Below are 18,004 nucleotides of genomic sequence, written 5' to 3'. Positions count from 1 at the left end.
CACTGGTAAATTCATATATGTATCTCATATTTGTTGTCATCTATTAAACTACTATCCATTCCTCATTCTAGGTGGGCAGTAAGGATATAGTTTGAAATGATTAAGTATCGGTTTACAGGCAGGCATGGAAGGGAGTGTTTTCTGGTGTATAAATGTTAACATCAAACATTCAAATTAAGAATGGGAAGTAGCAAGGGACTTTTGGTCATTTTCTCATACAAAATTAATTTTCTTCTTCCTAGAGTGATTGATTTAAATCCGGAAGCAAGGTTTAAACTTAAGACACAAAGAGAACAATCAGTGATTCAAATCCATAGTGGTACATAGAGAACGAAAGTGCAATATTTGTTTAACAAATAATTTCCTTTACATAATGATACTGAAACCATCCAGGCTGCTCAATTCTTGAGCCAGAGTTGCACTGGTGGGACTACTAGAGGCAAAGAATCTTTTATTAGATTTCTCACTAAAATCTGAGGAAGGCCATAATCTCCTCCCCGTGCACATTTTGTTGGAATGTCCTGTAACCTATGTACATGTTTTCCTATAGCCTCATAATACAAACCAAGCCTCCCGATGGTCTTCATGCACACGTTAATTCACATGGAAACAAACACGTAAACCTACTACTGTTAGGTTACTTTGCAATGAACAGCATATTTTGCTCACTGAGGGGAAAAGGCAGGAGGCAGCCTATTGTATTGTAACAGTTATCTCCGAATGAATAGAAGGAATTGCTTCCAAATGCAATAACAGAATTACTGTAGATTAGTGTAGCATTTGAGTGTTAGTGCAGAGGTAAAATTGTTTTCTCTATTGCACAACCATGATCTTGAAAGTTTTTATTTTATTCCAATAATGGAGATGCTTGATCACATACTGAGCCAGGTAAATCACAAAGCCAGCTCTTCAGCAGTCCTGGGCAGGCCCTAACTAGTGCCATAGCTGAGGACTGCATTAACCACAATTCTGGTGAATAAAATCCAACACAAGCTCATTTGATTTGGTACAGTGGGAATAGGGACTTTTATTCAAAAATACAATAATGCAACAATAATAAATGCTCTCATTCCACACTGTAAAAAAAGAAGCCAAGGTACTATTCATGGCAGTCTGTAGTCTTTCATTACAAAGGACAGCATACCCAGTTCATGAACACTACAAGAAATAGCAACTTGTGTAAAAGAAATAGAAATTTGTGAACTAAGAATATATATATATACATTTGATAATGAAAGAGTCAAGAAACAGCAGCATTGTGGTAGCAATTACAATGCCAAACATGTGGCCACTTAAAAATTTTAACTTGAAACAAGAAAAGAGATTGTAATTCAGCACAACATAGCCCATTAATAGCTTATAGTTTCACCTTTGAGGTCAATGACCCACTTTTCCCTCTTGTGCACCCATTAAAATTAGGTAGCACCTTGCTTAAAATGTTGACAATTTTGAGATAGCATATAAAGTTGAACAGACGCTATAAATTTACCCTTTAAATGAACAGATTGGGACAGAATTATATTTTTATGTTAGATATAACTTAAGTAAGAACTGGGTCTCTCTACCTTCATAAATTTGTAGTGAAAGTAAGAGTCAACAGCAGATGATAGATTTGAAATTCTGCCTAACAAAAACTCTCCATAATAATAATTTTTAAAAATAAGCATGTAATTCATTAAAAAATGCCAATCAAAATTCCAGGAAAACAAATAAGAAAAAGTTATTAAAGAATATGGTTTTACTATTACCACACCCATCCCAATTGGTATCCCATCCAATCATTTTACACTAGAAAATTTTCTGGTATGAAGGCTTAGGGATAGAACTAATTGCACCTGCTAAGCTAAGTCAAAGAATTACGGGATTTCTATATTTGCTATTCTCAATACCGAAAACAAGATTGTCCTATTCTGTTTTTAAGAATCAGGGTTAGTTTGGAAGATCTTAGAATATTCTAGAATCAAGGGATCTAGAATTTCCAACTTCTACTTCTGTCCCTCACCTCTTTTTCCAAATGAAAATTCCAAGAAATCGTGAACCGAAAGGGCGAGGACAAGTGCTAAATTTAAAAGTGCCTCAGTTCCTGTCAACTGGCCCCCCATGTTCTGTTGCAAAGCTCTCTGGACAGCTGGGCTGTGCCTTTGGCTCAGGCTCACAGCTCGAGAGAAGTCTCTGGATTCATTTGTCTTCGTCTTAGCTGCAGCTGCCCACCAGAATCAGAGCTGGTGCTCCCAGGGAAGGAGGGACTGGAGGGCCTTGCTGCAGTGTCTCCCTCAACTAAAAGCTGGCAAGTGTGCCTCCATCAGGCTTCCCTCAGGCCTGTCAGGCCAGCTTCACCTTCCCCCAGAACAGAGGATGGAAGTTGAGGGAGGCAAGAAAAAGAGTGAGAAAAAAGAAGCTCCCGTGGAAAGGGAATGGTGCTGAGAGCTCTCCTCCTGTCCAAAGGCAGATAGCTCTGCACGGAAAGCACGATCATTCAATTCCACGTGCAGCTATGTTCTACAGGACCTGGAAAGGAGGAAGGGGTGGACAGTTAGACATGGTTCTTGTCCTTAAAAGGACTCAGAGGTAGCAGAAAAATGGGCTCTAATCACAAAACAAGGTATTCAGGGCTTTATGTGTTTAAAATGGAAGAACATTCCATGCTCATGGGTAGGAAGAATCAATATCATGAAAATGGCCATCCTTCCCAAGGTAATTTACAGATTCAATGCCATCCCCATCAAGCTACCAATGACTTTCTTCACAGAATTGGAAAAAACTACTTTAAAGTTCATATAGAACCAAAAAAGAGCCCGCATCGCCAAGTCAATCCTAAGCCAAAAGAACAAAGCTGGAGGCATCACACTACCTGACTTCAAACTATACTACAAGGCTACAGTAACCAAAACAGCATGGTACTGGTACCAAAACAGAGATATAGATCAATGGAACAGAACAGAGCCGTCAGAAATAATGCCACATATCTACAACCATCTGATCTTTGACAAACCTGAGAAAAACAAGAAATGGGGAAAGGATTCCCTATTTAATAAATGGTGCTGGGAAAACTGGCTAGCCATATGTAGAAAGCTGAAACTGGATCCCTTCCTTACACCTTATACAAAAATCAATTCAAGATGGATTAAAGACTTAAATGTTAGACCTAAAACCATAAAAACCCTAGAAGAAAACCTAGGCAATACCATTCAGGACATAGGCATGGGCAAGGACTTCTTGTCTAAAACACCAAAAGCAATGGCAACAAAAGCCAAAATTGACAAATGGGATCTAATTAAACTAAAGAGCTTCTGCACAGCAAAGGAAACTACCATCAGAGTGAACAGGCAACCTACAAAATGGGAGAAAATTTTCGCAACCTACTCGTCTGACAAAGGGCTAATATCCAGAATCTACAATGAACTCCAACAAATTTACAAGAAAAAAACAAACAACCCCATCAAAAAGTGGGCGAAGGACATGAACAGACACTTCTCAAAAGAAGACATTTATGCAGCCAAAAAACACATGAAAAAATGCTCACCATCACTGGCCATCAGAGAAATGCAAATCAAAACCACAATGAGATACCATCTCACACCAGTTAGAATGGCAATCATTAAAAAGTCAGGAAACAACAGGTGCTGGAGAGGATGTGGAGAAATAGGAACACTTTTACACTGTTGGTGGGACTGGAAACTAGTTCAACCCTTGTGGAAGTCAGTGTGGCGATTCCTCAGGGATCTAGAACTAGAAATTCCATTTGACCCAGCCATCCCATTACTGGGTATATACCCAAAGGACTATAAATCATGCTGCTATAAAGACACATGCACACGTATGTTTATTGCCGCATTATTCACAATAGCAAAGACTTGGAACCAACCCAAATGTCCAACAATGATAGACTGGATTAAGAAAATGTGGCACATATACACCATGGAATACTATGCAGCCATAAAAAATGATGAGTTCATGTCCTTTGTAGGGACATGGATGAAACTGGAAATCATCATTCTCAGTAAACTATCGCAAGAACAAAAAACCAAACACCGCATATTCTCACTCATAGGTGGGAATTGAACAATGAGAACACATGGACACAGGAAGGGGAACATCACACTTCGGGGACTGATGTGGGTTGGGGGGAGGGGGGAGGGATAGCATTGGGAGATATACCTAATGCTAGATGATGAGTTGGTGGGTGCAGCGCACCAGCATGGCACATGTATACATATGTAACTTACCTGCACATTGGGCACATGTACCATAAAACCTAAAGTATAATAATAATAATAATAATAATAATAATAATAATAAAAGAAAAGAAAAAAAAAAAGAAGTGATTTAAACAGAGACATTCAGTCATTCAGTTAAGGTATTGAATAACTAAAAGTAATTTTAGCAAATTATTGAAATAAGAAAACAATATCAATGAAAGGGAAAGGGGAACAGGTAAAGAAAGTAACAAGAATTCAGGAGATAGGAAATTATGTGGCATCTGTGGTGAGCGTTGTGGTTAGCGATCTAGGGGGAAGAGACAGGGCAAGAGGGAAGCATCTGGAAATGATCCAAGAATGGTATGCTGTTGCTAATTTTGGAAGGGCCTTGAGTGTCCTGCTAAGAAATTAAGAGTTTTATGAAGAGAAATAACATAATCAGGTCTGCTTTTGTGGAGATGATTCTGACAACACTGTGAAGGGCAGACTTGAGGTGAGAAAGGTAAAGGTAGAGACACCAATAAGCAGGCTCACGCAGCTGTCAAGGAGGCAGCTGCATTGGATATGAAGTCCAGCAATGTTGGGTTTCTCCGTAGACACTGAGGCTGCCTGTAAATGGAGCTACCAAAATAGTTTTTGAATAATTCAATATTTTAGAGTTCGAAGATGTTAAAGTTGTCATTATGGGAAAAATCAAACTTTTGTTAGACTTTATACTGACTCTGTGAATAGTTTGTAAAGTATGTGTGGTTAGTGGGAGTAGGGGCTGCATCATTATTTTCTCCATATTTAGGGTTTCCAGAGGTCCTAATCAGTGATGAAATCTGTTGCTTAGGCAGTTGAATGTACTGGTACCATTAACTGAAATAAGGAACACAGGAACAGAGCAGATTTCGGAGGAAACAAGTTTAGTTTTGGGATTTTAGAAGTTAAGGTAACAGAGGGACTTCTAAGTGGTGATGCCCAGTAAGATTTGGCAGTCACTGCGTGGGACCGCACGTATAGACAAACAATATCTGGAGAGCACAAAGTTCCTTCACATGCATTATGAAACAGAAGGTAATGGTGAAAATGTCATCGCAAACACAGAAAAAAGGGGAGGCTGTTTCCTTGTTTAATAGCACGAAACAGACTTATTTTCTGTTTTAAAAAAATGGAACTTGTTTTCTTTTATTTCTGGGTAAGAAGACTTACAGATTTTTTTGTTTTGTTTTGTTTTGTTTTAAGAGACAAGATCTCACTATGTTTCCCAGGCTGGAGTGCTGTGAGTATTCACAGGTGTGATAATAGCACACTACAGCCTCAAGCTTCTGGGCTCAAGTTATCCTACTGCCTCAGTCTCCCAAGTAGCTGGGACGATAGGCACATGCTGCTGCACCCTGCTGACTTAAGGATTTTATAGGCTGTTATGGGTCAGTCAGTTGTTCAAAAGAGATGCCATTCTGTTTCCTGGTCGATTTTGTTATGAAAAGCTTATATTTGTGAATTTTCTGGTTTTAGTTCATCGTAGAGTTTGAAGCTACAAAAGAGAACTTGACTGACTGACATATAATGGAATCAAATTTTACTGTACCAGACACATAGTAGTTATTCAATAAATATTTGTTGAATATAAGTTTGTGAGATGATTATGCCTGTCTCACATACCACTCTCTTCAACTGAGTTCAAGTTGTGAAGCAACCATGAGTTTTTCACAATTCTAAACTTCAGCTTTTCCTTCTAAATGAGACTAACAGGGATGTTATAAAATAAGTAGGAAAACAAGTGCATTTTTTTCCTCCATAACATATACTGCAATTTGCATGATATGATTTTTTCTCTTCTTATAGAATATGGAGACTCATTCGCAGAATAGTCGAACATATCTCCTGCTGATTTTGTTTTATTTTTAGAGTTTATTCAAACAGCATCAAAATCTGTTCCATTCTAATGAACCAAATGAAGTCCTATCAATGCATTTTAAAATAGGATACATTAATTATCAGGCAAATAATAATAATAATACCTAATGAAAGTATTTTGACAAGTCCTATGATACGGACTTGTAAAGACTTTCCATACGTTATTTCAGTTTTACTATGAGGGAGGCACTTTTATTACATTCAATTTTCATATGTAAAACCCTGAGAGGTTAAGTAGCAAGCTCAAGGTCATACAGCCAATAATAGGTGGAGCCGAGATTTGAACCACCTAAGGGAACTCCAGATCCCATGCATTTAATTCACAAAATTACATTGCATTATTTCATGCCTTAGTTGCCATAAGGGAGGATTCTTTTTTTTTTTTTTTTTTTTTTACCAATCCAGCCTAAATGAAAGTAGGTTTTCTGAATATGCCTATTCTTCCCTAATTTGTTTTTTTAATGAAACTTTTTAAAAGCCTCGTTTTACAGTTTCTAGTAAAATTAAAACTTCTCCTGTGTCTTAGCCACAAAGGAAATTCTCAAGAAATAATCTTGACATTTTCTCAGCAATTGAAGCTGAAACCGTAGAACAAAGAAATTACACAAATAAACAAAATCAATCGTGTATAAGTTTCAGGAAGGCATTTTAAGATTTTAGCCTCACTTACAAATTAAGAGTTTACCTGTTAGTAGCACCCACATTTGGCCATGGCAAGAGAATGGCATTGTTTTTTGCCAAAGAATAGACTGTTGGAAATGGCTGTTTGAAAAGCATTTTGATAATGTATTAGCAATAAAATGTTTATAGCTTAATTGACGTTAACATGTAATCTATAAAATAGAACAATAAAAAAATTATCTTAGAGACTGAGACTCACCTAACTGAAAAAGAACATTTTAAGCACTTGTAAGTACTCCAAAACAGACACCAAATATAAGAAAACAAATTTGAGGTGATAGCTCTAACAGTCAGGGTTATCCAGAGAAACAGAACCAACTGTCAGCATGTATAAATAAATTTATATAAGGAATTGGCTCATGTGATTATAGAGGCTGCAAGTCCAAAAATCTGAAGAACAGGTGCTGAAGTTTGAGTCTGAAGGTTGGAGACTACTGTAGAACCAGGAAGAACTGATGTTCTGGTGGTTTGAAGCTCATCAGGCAGGACAGTTCTCTCTTAGCTATGGAAAGGTCAGACATTTGTTTTATTTAGGCCTTCTACTAATTGGATGAGGTGCACTCACATTATAAAACGTAATCTGTTTTATCCAGAGTATTAATTTAATTGTTAATCTCATCCAAAACACCCTCACAGAAACACCCAGAATAAAGCTTGACCAAATATCTGACCATGGCCCAGTTAAGTTGACACATAAAGAAATCATCAAAATACCATGTTCTCTGATCACAATAAAATTAAATTTTAAATAAATAGGAGATACACATTCAGAGAGTTGAAAACTCTCCTAAGGAACTCATAGGTCACATAAGAAATTATGGTGGAACTTAAAAAACATGTAGAACTAATGACAAATAAAATGTTTTATATTCACATTTGTGAAATAAAATCAAACTGGCACTTAAAAGGAAATTGTTAGCTTTTTGTGCAAATACTTGAAGCAAACTTGAAAAACAATTAACTGAATATTCAAATTATATATCAGTGCAAGAACTTAGAAAAACAATAGACTAAATTAAAAGATAGAAGTAATGACATAATAAATAATAGAAATTAATAACCTAAAAAGAAAAGCAATAAAATAAAAATATAAAACAGGGGAAAAAGACAATCATAATATAATTGTTTTAAAAATTAATAAAATTCATAAAACGCTGGCGAGTCTAATCATAAAAAAGAAGATAAAACCAATTAACAATATTATAAAGAGAATAACTACAATTATGTCAACACTTAAAAAATCTTACTCATATACAATTTTATGCCAATAAATTTGAAAATTTAGAGAAAATGGATAATTTGCTAAGACAATACATCCAAAAATTAATAAAAATATTATCTAACAAATTTATTTTTTAAGGTAATTAGACAAATATTTACCCTTTAAAAAAATTTAGAAGTATTCTCACACGTATTTGAAGAACAGCTGGATTCAACCTTATTCTGTTTCTGTAAAAGAGCCTGCTAATTATCCCCAATATCTGTTCTCTCTCTTGAATTTTAGCTGATCATGGAAACTCAACTACAGACCTCATTTTTTAGTAATGTTGGCAGCTAGTTTTGTTAATATGACTAGGTTTTGGCCAGGAAGCTCTGAATGGATGCATGCAACTTCCAGATCACATGCTTTTGTGATGATAGAATCTGTCATCAATTTCTTTTTCTCCACCGTCATGGGCTGAAATGTGTAGGCTTGGTGTGGGTGAACCAGTTTTTTCTTTTAGATAATGACAAAATTTAGAAAATGGCTAAGCAACAAAATAGAAGAAAGAACCTTGTTTTATTGGATACTTTTATGAAGCCCAGATGCCTACTCATTGCCTGTACGTTGTTTGTGCCACTATATTTTTGGACTTCATTGTTAGACTTTGTGCATGCCAGTTACAAACTTGATTCTAAAATTCGATTAGAAGGGCAAAAGAAAGAAAAATTATACTTTCCTGACTTAGTATAGACTCAAAAGTCATAAATAAAATGTAATTTATTTGAATAAAATATAATTTATTTGAATAAAATATAATCTAATATTTTAACATTAAAAAATTTGTACATAACAACTATGTAAGGTTTGCTTCAAGAATGCAAGGATGGTATAATACTAGAAAATTTATTAATGTAATTTATTACATAGACAGATAAAAAGAAAAAAGTATATGGAATCTCAATGGATACAGAAATATTTGCATTTGGTAGTATTTGGCATTACTTTGTGGTGAAAACTGTAATCACACTGGAACTGACGGGAAAGTTTTTAAACTGATAAGGGCTATGTACCAAAATTAAGTAGCAAATGACAATTTTACAGATAAAATATTAGAACGGTTTTCTTCTAAAGTGGGAAGTAAGATAAAGGTGCCTATCATTTTTAATTTTATTCAACAGTGAATAAATGAGCTTTCAATGCATTAAGTAACACAGAAGAAACACACAATGTAAGAATTAGAAATAATTTGTACAACTTTTATTACCGATATTTAATATAAATTTTTATTAGATAAATTATTCGTGGCATATGTTAAAAACAGAACATTATACCAGTTAATAGGAAGAGATTAGGGTTACTTTTACCTAAATCCTTAAAAATATCCATTCATTCTTCACTCTAAAATATTTATCATGTACATATCCTATGTCAGGCATGGTTTAGGTAATGGAATATGGCACATTACAAAATAATATTTGAAAACCGGAAAAGCAATACAACATTTTATTTATAAGCGTACACATAAGTAGTGGCCATAAAAAAGAACATATAAGGAAATGCCTGGAAATTATAAACATGAAACGAGGAGAGGGATTACTATCTTAATACAACAGGAAGCATTAAGAGTGAGAAAGGAAGAGCTCCCTGGGGGCTTCACTGAAAGGAGGTGTAAATATCTACATTTTCTACATCTATATCTACATCTATGTCTCTCTAAACAATATATAATACAGATGTAAACATGTTAAAATTTAACACAGTTGGATGCATTGATTATCATTACATTATTTTTAAAACATTCTCTGAATGCATAAAATATATCACAATAAATATATAAGAAAAAAATTTTTTACTGATGTTCAGATCCTGTATCTCAGGATGTTTAAAAAGGTAATGCTACCCTGGGACACCCATCAGCGTCCAGCCAGCCAACCAGATATCAGCTGCCTCCTACCTTGTGCTTGACTTATTTTTCAAACTTAAAATTTTAGGATTCCATATTGACCCCTGAAAATTTCCCCTACTATTGAGACATTGGACGTTGGAGTGTAATGCTTAAATGCTTAAGAGTGGCCAGATTCTGGAATATAAGTTATAGTTCTATCATTTCCTACTTATGTAATTTATTGCAGGGGTGATTAATTTACTTAACTTCACTGGGCTGCAGCTTTCTCTCTGAAAATGTGGGTAAAAGTAGTACCTATCCCAAAGGATTTCAACATTTGCTGAGTGCTTTTTCTAAATTCCTGGTATCACATAATGCATTTTAACTATTAGTACACATTAGAACTGTGCCTGACACAATAATTGCTTGATAATTGCTTATAATTTTTAAAATAAGGAATAGCATGGTAGTTTAATAGGCTATAAAATTAGATTGCTAGGTGGAGATCTTGGGTCTATCACTCCCTGTCTCTATGACTTTGGGCAAGTCATTTCTTTGGGCTTCAAATTTCCTAACTGGGTAAAAAAGAGATAGTAATAACATCTACTTCTGAAAGCTGTTATGATGACTAGATGCATTCATATATGTTAAACCCTCATGATTGGGCTATTGGAGGGATAATTGCATTTAACATTATTTTAACATACACATATATGTCCATACATATTCATACAGGATGTGTGTGTGTGTGTACATAAATATGACACATACATATTCTGAAATCCTCTTGCTAGCAAATTAACAGAGTCTAGAATTTCATCTCACCCTGGTTTGTGTACTCTATGAACACACTCATTATCTCCCTTCTGAGTAGCATTTACTATCCATCATAGAATGTTTATCAAGAACTGACACATTACTTTGTGACCACAGATTTTCATCATGTGACAAGATTTCTAGGACCTGAGGACTACTCGCCTGTCCAGTGCCATGAAGATATCTGAGTAATTGGATAGGTCTGTTTAGTTACAGGCTCCAACACTCACAAACTCTGCCACACTGCCTGAATCCAATCTTGCCTCAGCCATTATGACTGAAAACTGTGGACAAGTCTTTCACTCCCTTGGTGTCTCAGTTTGTTGATTGATAAATGGTGAAAATTGTGGCACAGTTGGTTTATTGTGAAGATTAACAAGTTGCTACATGTAATGCACTAGAACCTACCATAAAGAAGATTGCAATTACTACCATGTCTGCTACTTTTATTACTACTAATTTGTTCATGTAATAAATGCACCCATTATGTCCTTGGCACTAGGGTAGTTGCTAAGAATATAGCATTAGTGAGACACACTCATGATTTCACAGAGCCCAATTTTAGCATTGTGCAATGGAGTAGAAGAAACACAACACTGGAATAAACAGAGTTCTTTAGGAACTCACAACCAGAGGGAGCGGTTTCGTTTGTAATCATTGCTGGGGAAGGAGGAAGAGTGCTATTGACTGAAAGTTTACTTCCCCCTAGTATCCATACACTGAAACCTATTCCCGTAAGGTGATGGTATTTGGAGGTGAGGTCTTCGAGAGCTGATTAGTGGGATGACTGTCTTCATAAAGGAAGTCTCAGAGAGCTCTCTCACTCCTGTCATCTTGTGAGAACACAGTGCAAAGTATCAGCCATCCATCTGTTAACCAGGAAACAGGCCCTCACCAGACACCAAATCTGTTGGCCCCTTGATCTTGGACTTCCCAGCCTTACAGTACTGTGAGAAATAAATTTCTGTTGTTTATAGGATGCCCATCTGTGGTATTCTGTTATAGTCTTCTGAATGGACTAAGATAAAGATCAAGACCATGGAAGACTTCACAGAGGGAGTGACATTTGAACTAGAGTTTGAAGAATAGACTTTGAAGAGGAGATCACTGGCATAGACTTGAAAGTAGAGAATGGAAGATGGTTACAGAATAGGAAGGAAAAGAAACGGTGTGTGTAAAGATAAGAAAGTGTATAATTACAGTATTTGGTTTGTTCAAGGAAAGTCCCTGTGGCCAATAAGGTTCAAGAATAGGCAGGCTCACAAGAGCTGTGGTAATAGTTAAAATACAACAAACAGTGTACACTAGTTGGTAAGTAATTGCCCTTCCACACTTCCAATATGTCACTCAATCTCTGCAGCCTGGCCTACCTTAGAACCTTCCAAACACCTCAGATTCCTTCTTGATCCACCAACTAAAGGGTTGCGCTTCCATGACTAATAGCTGTGTCTCTTCTGATTGGTTGGAATCCTATGGGTTGTTGAATATTTTTAATATCATCCCTGAGTATAGATAGTGGGAGTATGTGAGTTTACTTTTCTACATCTAATTAATTGATATTTAAATTGACATTAAGTGATGTGAAGCTAGTTTTATCCCTATAATGCCTGCATTTGAATAACTACTTATTAACCTAGAGAAAAAGGTATTTTTTCAAATTCTCTTTATTGTTAATTTCTACAAATTAAAATGCAAGGAGATGCCATAACAGAACCTGGATAATGGAGAAGATACTTGTCTACTATCTTCTGTCAATTAATACATAATTATTGTAAAAATGTTTTAAAATGCTTAAAATAACCCCAAAATTAATAACTGTTAACTTTTTTTTAGGAATCCTCCCAGGTAATTTCAATGTAACTAGTGTTATAATGTATCTGTATGTATGTGTGTGTGTATGTGTATGTGTGTCCCCCCAGGTAATGTTAGTGTAACTAGTGTTGTAATAAGCATGTGCATGTGTGCACACAAATACATTATGTGTATTGTTGTTCACATGAATTGCTTTCTACTAAATATTCTGCTCTGTAATTTTGCAATTTTTCCACTTAACAATGTATCTTGCACATTTTTCTGTAACAGTACATATAGATTTACTTATTTTCTTTAAAAAAATCATTGTTTAGAATTCTGCCTAGAATGTCTACCATAATTTATGATGGATATTTAAGTAATTTCCAGACTTTTGTTATTGTTAACAGGGTTGTAGTTAATATCTCTGAACATATATCTTTGTGCATTATAAAAGTTTTTTGTGAAATTGATTCTTTGAACACACAAGTAACTCATGCTAATTGTTTTCAAATATAAATTGTTGTTACTGGGCAAAAAAATACAAGTTTAATTATCTGAATCCTTAATAAACTTCTCTGAAAGCTTTATATATCCCTCAAGCAGAAAAAATAAGTAGATGATATAATTGTCCCCTGTCTAGACTGAGGCAACCATGGTGACATTTGTTCTCAATTATTAATTAAACACACATGAAATCCTTTAGATAAGCAGGTGATATGGTTATTATTAGATGTATTGCTTGTTTACAACAAGGACATATTTAGAGCTTGAGATCAAAGTTCCAAAGCTGATTTCAAAACAGTAGCATTAATTGCGCTAAGGCCTGGGACTCTGGGGAAGCAATTCAAAGCGAATAAAAGTGACTTCAACTACAACAAAGTTATGTCTTTACATCATTATTCTAAATCCATTACTCAGACTGTTGCATTGGTGCTGATGGAGGCAAAAAAAACAAAACAAAGCCTCAAAAAATTTCACTGTATTCTGTCAAAGAAGATATGCACTGTACATATGTGAAAGAGTTATATCAATACTCATCCATTAATTATTTCACTTAAAACCCATTTATTCACCAACACCTGAGTGCCAAGCTCAGTGCTAAGCAGTGAGGAAGGAGCTTTGAACAAAACAGACATTATTCCTAAACTCACAGTCCTCTCCCTAGACTTGGCGTTTAGCCACCACAGCAATTTTTTTCTGGGAGGAGGGGGCAGGAGGGGCGGAATGTGTTCATATAAACTTCTTCCTCGGCATTTTCATTGCCATTATTCTAGCTCAGGTCATTACCATTTCATTCCTGAACTGTTGTATTTTTATAATTGTTTACCCTGCTCCCAGCCCTAATCTATTAATCCACTTTAACCCAGTATTGCTAAAAGTGTTTTTTCTAAACAACTATACTTTTTTGAGACAGAATCTTGTTCTGTTGCCTAGGTTGGAGTACAGTGGCACCATCTCTGCCCACTCCAACCTCTGCCTCCAAGGTTCAGGTAATTCTCCTGCCTCAGCCTCCTGAGTAGCTGGGATTACAGGTGCCTGCCACCACACCCTGCTAATTTTTGTATTTTTAGTAGAGACAGGCGTTTCACCACGTTGCTCAAGCTGGTCTCGAACTCCTGACATCAAGTGATCTGCCTGCCTTCGCCACCCAAGGTCCTGGGATTACAGGCATGAGCCACCACACCCAGCCACACATGATTCTTTTAATGTTGATCCCTTATTCAATCACAATGCCTGAGTGTTGTCTGCAATGCTCAAAATGTATATATATGCCAGTACTAATGGCCTACCATATTTTCCCCAATCTATCTGTCTAATCTGCTTACAGATGTCCCCATAGACACACACACACACGCGTGCACACACACACACACACACACATACACACACATCCCTGCCTCACTCCAGTTAGTACGTGCTCCACACTAATTTCAGAAATCTGCTTTGGATCTTTTTGTGTCCGATTCTGAGTTCAAAGTCTTATCTCTATTAGATTCCTCCTTTGTTTGCAATGATCTAAATTTTGTTCACAATCTAAGACTGGAATGAAGCCCTCACCTAACAAAATTAGTTATCTAGCATCTATTATATGGCAGACACTGAATTAAAGCATTGAGAATAAAAATAAATATAAAAATACAGCCCTCTTAATAACAGACATCAGCAGATAATCACACTATAAAATGGCAAATCTGGTGAAGACGTATGTCTACTACGGAAATAGAGAGATGGTTACCCAGTCCAATTAGAGGTATGGGTAAGGAGCAAGGAAAGCTTCTTGGAAGAAGTTACCCTCGAAAAGAATCTTATTAGGAGGAGTTATCTAGGTGAAGAGGATAGGGACATTCCAAGCAAAGGGGAGAGCCTGAGCAAAGGCAGAGGCAGGATAAACAATATAGCATATGAGGGGAATTACAAGGCATTCAGTATTGTGGGAAAGCAAAGCATGAGATGGTCATGTAAAATAATGACAAAGAAATAGACCAAATAATGTGGAACCACTGGCAAATTTTGTTAGGGAAGTAACAAAATCAGAATCAAATTTGGATGCATTTTTCTGTCCACTGTGAGAGGATGAGTTTGGGCACAGAGTTGTAGAGACTGGGAGACTACTGGAATAGTCTAGGGCCTGCATTAAAGTAGTGTGAGTAGTTATGGGGATGAAGAAACTGATTCAATATTACTTAATTGGGTTCCTTGAGGAAAGCACACATTACTTCATGATTATCTGGATATAAAAGCCAAAGGAAAAGAGGAATTCAAGGATGAGCTTCAAGCCTCAGTTTCTATTTTGGATGACTAGGTAAATGGTGTACTCTGACCAAGTTGGCAATTACAGGGAGAAGAAGCAGATGGGGAATACCCTAACGTGCTCCAAAGGATTTAGGGTGGTGCATGGAGCTACAGGTTCCCATAGGGACAATCAGGTGGAGATGATGAACTGGTTCTGGGAAAATTTCAGAGCTGGAGAGATAGCATGGAGCATTACTGGCAAAGTAACACCAGGATTACTAAAGTACACATCTTTTCTGGTGGCAGTCAAAATCCTGAAAGTGGATTAACACAAGGAAGTACAGAAAATGGAAGACATAGTGGCAGAATGTCAGGAATATCAACATTTAAGAAATAAAAAATGACAGAAAAAGTCGTGAAAGGGGCCAAAAAAGAGTGATCAGAGATTGTAAGCTGGTTAAAGACAGAGCAGCAGAGTGGTGTAACGGAACCCAGAGATTGAAGCGTTAAATAAAGGAAGTCATTGCCATTGCCAGATGCAACAGAAACATCTGCCCAATTTTTCTTCAAGAGCAATTTCAGTGAGGTGTTGGCAGTAAAAGCCAGACTTCAGTCTATGGAAAAGTGAATAGAATAACATAGAGATAGCGCAATACTACATTCAAACAAAATAGAAATACAGGAAAGATGGAACATAGACTGGTATAAAAATGGTGTGGGGAAGGATTTTTATTTAGGATGCAGGATATTTATTTATATTTCTAAGCTATTAGGTTTTTCTAACAGGGAGGTGAGATGGAAGGTTGAGAACAGAAAACTGATGAAGTAAAATATAAAGATAGTAAAAGGAAATTGAACCAAATGCACATTATTCTCAAAGACTAAAAGGAAAAAGAGAGATGAATTGTGCATGTAAATAAGTTTGCAGATAAGGAGGGCAGAGTTAAAGAAGAGCACGTCTAAGGAGCTCACCTCTCTCTTCACCGATCAAAGCAGAATGCTTTCCCTAAAAATAGCCCCAAACAATTCTCTTTATCACTATTTTACTTGTATTATTTTAATGATTCCTTAGAAATATTCTAGACTGCCTCTCATGTGTACACACACACACACACACACACGCACAAACACAATCTTGAACCAAATTATTGACCTTGAATAGTTAATATTGGTGCATATTGGTCAGCACCTATACACGAAATGGGCTTGCTTTATGGCTAAAGAATAAAAGTAGATTCAGGAATAAATTCAAGCACTCCAGAATGTCACATGACAATATACAAAATTTAAACACTAAAGGAAAAGTTAAAATTAAAGTAACAGGCCTATAATCCCAGCTGCTCAGGAGGCTGAGGCATGAGAATCACTTGAACCTGGGAGGTGGAGATTGCAGTGAGCCGAGATCATGCCACTGCACTCCAGCCTTCCAGCCTGGGCAACAGAGCAAGACCCTGTCTCAATAAATAAATAATTAATAAATTAACAAAAAATAAATAATAGAAAAATTAAGAATCACTACTTGTTTCCAACTCATCAGAAAGAGAAAGAGATTCTAGAGGCTTTTAATTCTTTGCAATTTTCTGTATTAGCAAAAAAAGGAAGAGAGGAAAAAGGAGAAAAAGGGAGAAGAAAAAAAGAAAAGAAACACAAACTTAGAAAGACAAATATTATTTTGCTATCCTTTGAATACTTCACAACACCCACCGTGGTGCTTGGCACATTGGAGGGGTCAATAAATGTATATTAATAGTTTGATATAAACATGGATAAAAGAATTACACGTAGGATACACGTGGAAACATAGCTCCTTCATAGCACTCTCACTCACAGTGAAGAACCTCTGAGAATTAGAAATAATTAAAATAAGAACTGAAGCAGCACTCTTGGGACATTCTGTACTCACATGAAAGACCACATGATAGCTCGTTCCTGACCCCCAAGGCCTCTGGGTGTTTGGCAGCCTTTCTGAGGGTTCACCAAGCCCTTTGCTGCTTATGGCAAGGTTATGTCTGATCTCAGATCCAAATTGGTGGTGCCCAGGCCCATGGGAAATAAGGCCAGATCTGTTTGGCTTCAGCTCAATTTCCACGTCTATAGATAGCCATAAAACTCAAAAAGAATCTAAGGAAGTGAGATATTTCATAAACAGGAAAACAGGATTACCACTTGTCCTGGTTTCACTTCAATGGTGAGAGCAAATATAGTGATCCCTTTGCAACCAAAATTTTCCCCTACTAACTCCACCCCATATCTTCAGGGATCTCCCTGGAGTTTGACAGAAAATGTGCACTGTTTGGCCAGAGCAGTCTTTGCTTTCTCCTCTTTTTCCTTTGCCATCCTGTTTAAGGAACTGACAAATATTATCTTAAATGCTCAGGCACATCTTGTTCCTGAGACAGTCCTGCTCACTGAGGCTGGAAAAAGATTTCTTTTTTCTAAGGCTGGAATAAGATTGGCTAGCTTTGCAGTTACATGAAGTGAATTCCACAAAGCTTCAGACACTTCTCTGCCGACTAAACCATGCTGGCTTTCCCAGTGAAGTTCTTTTCTACAGTGGGCAGCTCCACAGGCAGGGCTGTTGCCTATATGACCAACTGGCCCTCTGTTTCTCTGCTGGGAGTGGTCCTTATGCTCTGAATACTAGCTCACTATCAGCTTCCTTGGTCCTTCCTACCTCTCCTCTCCATCCTTGCCTATAATTACTCGAACATACTGTTTCAGTAGAAAGGACAGGAATGTCAAAGATATATCAATGTAGGCTCTTTCATCTCAAGAGTAAGGAAATGTTTG

The 18,004-nt window shown here is 36.5% G+C and overlaps 1 long non-coding RNA gene across 2 annotated transcripts; it reads right to left on the bottom strand.

Moving 5' to 3' along the window:
• Positions 1-997: 997 nt before the first annotated feature.
• Positions 998-17,237, bottom strand: LOC134740121 (uncharacterized). 2 transcript variants are annotated; one of them, XR_010127360.1, is made up of 4 exons: positions 17,118-17,237; positions 8,313-8,499; positions 6,982-7,284; positions 998-2,508 (listed from the first exon to the last, which is right to left on the bottom strand). It is a non-coding gene; the product is annotated as an uncharacterized LOC134740121 (long non-coding RNA). The 2 variants fall into 2 exon arrangements; XR_010127361.1 differs by having other exon boundaries at positions 8,313-8,460.
• Between the last annotated feature and the right edge of the window lie 767 nt (positions 17,238-18,004).

This window comes from Pongo pygmaeus, chromosome 7, assembly GCF_028885625.2.
Source record: "Pongo pygmaeus isolate AG05252 chromosome 7, NHGRI_mPonPyg2-v2.0_pri, whole genome shotgun sequence".
NCBI lineage: Eukaryota > Metazoa > Chordata > Mammalia > Primates > Hominidae > Pongo > Pongo pygmaeus.
The sequence above is the reverse complement of the archived record's forward strand: the minus strand, read 5'-3'. Positions and strand labels throughout refer to the sequence as shown.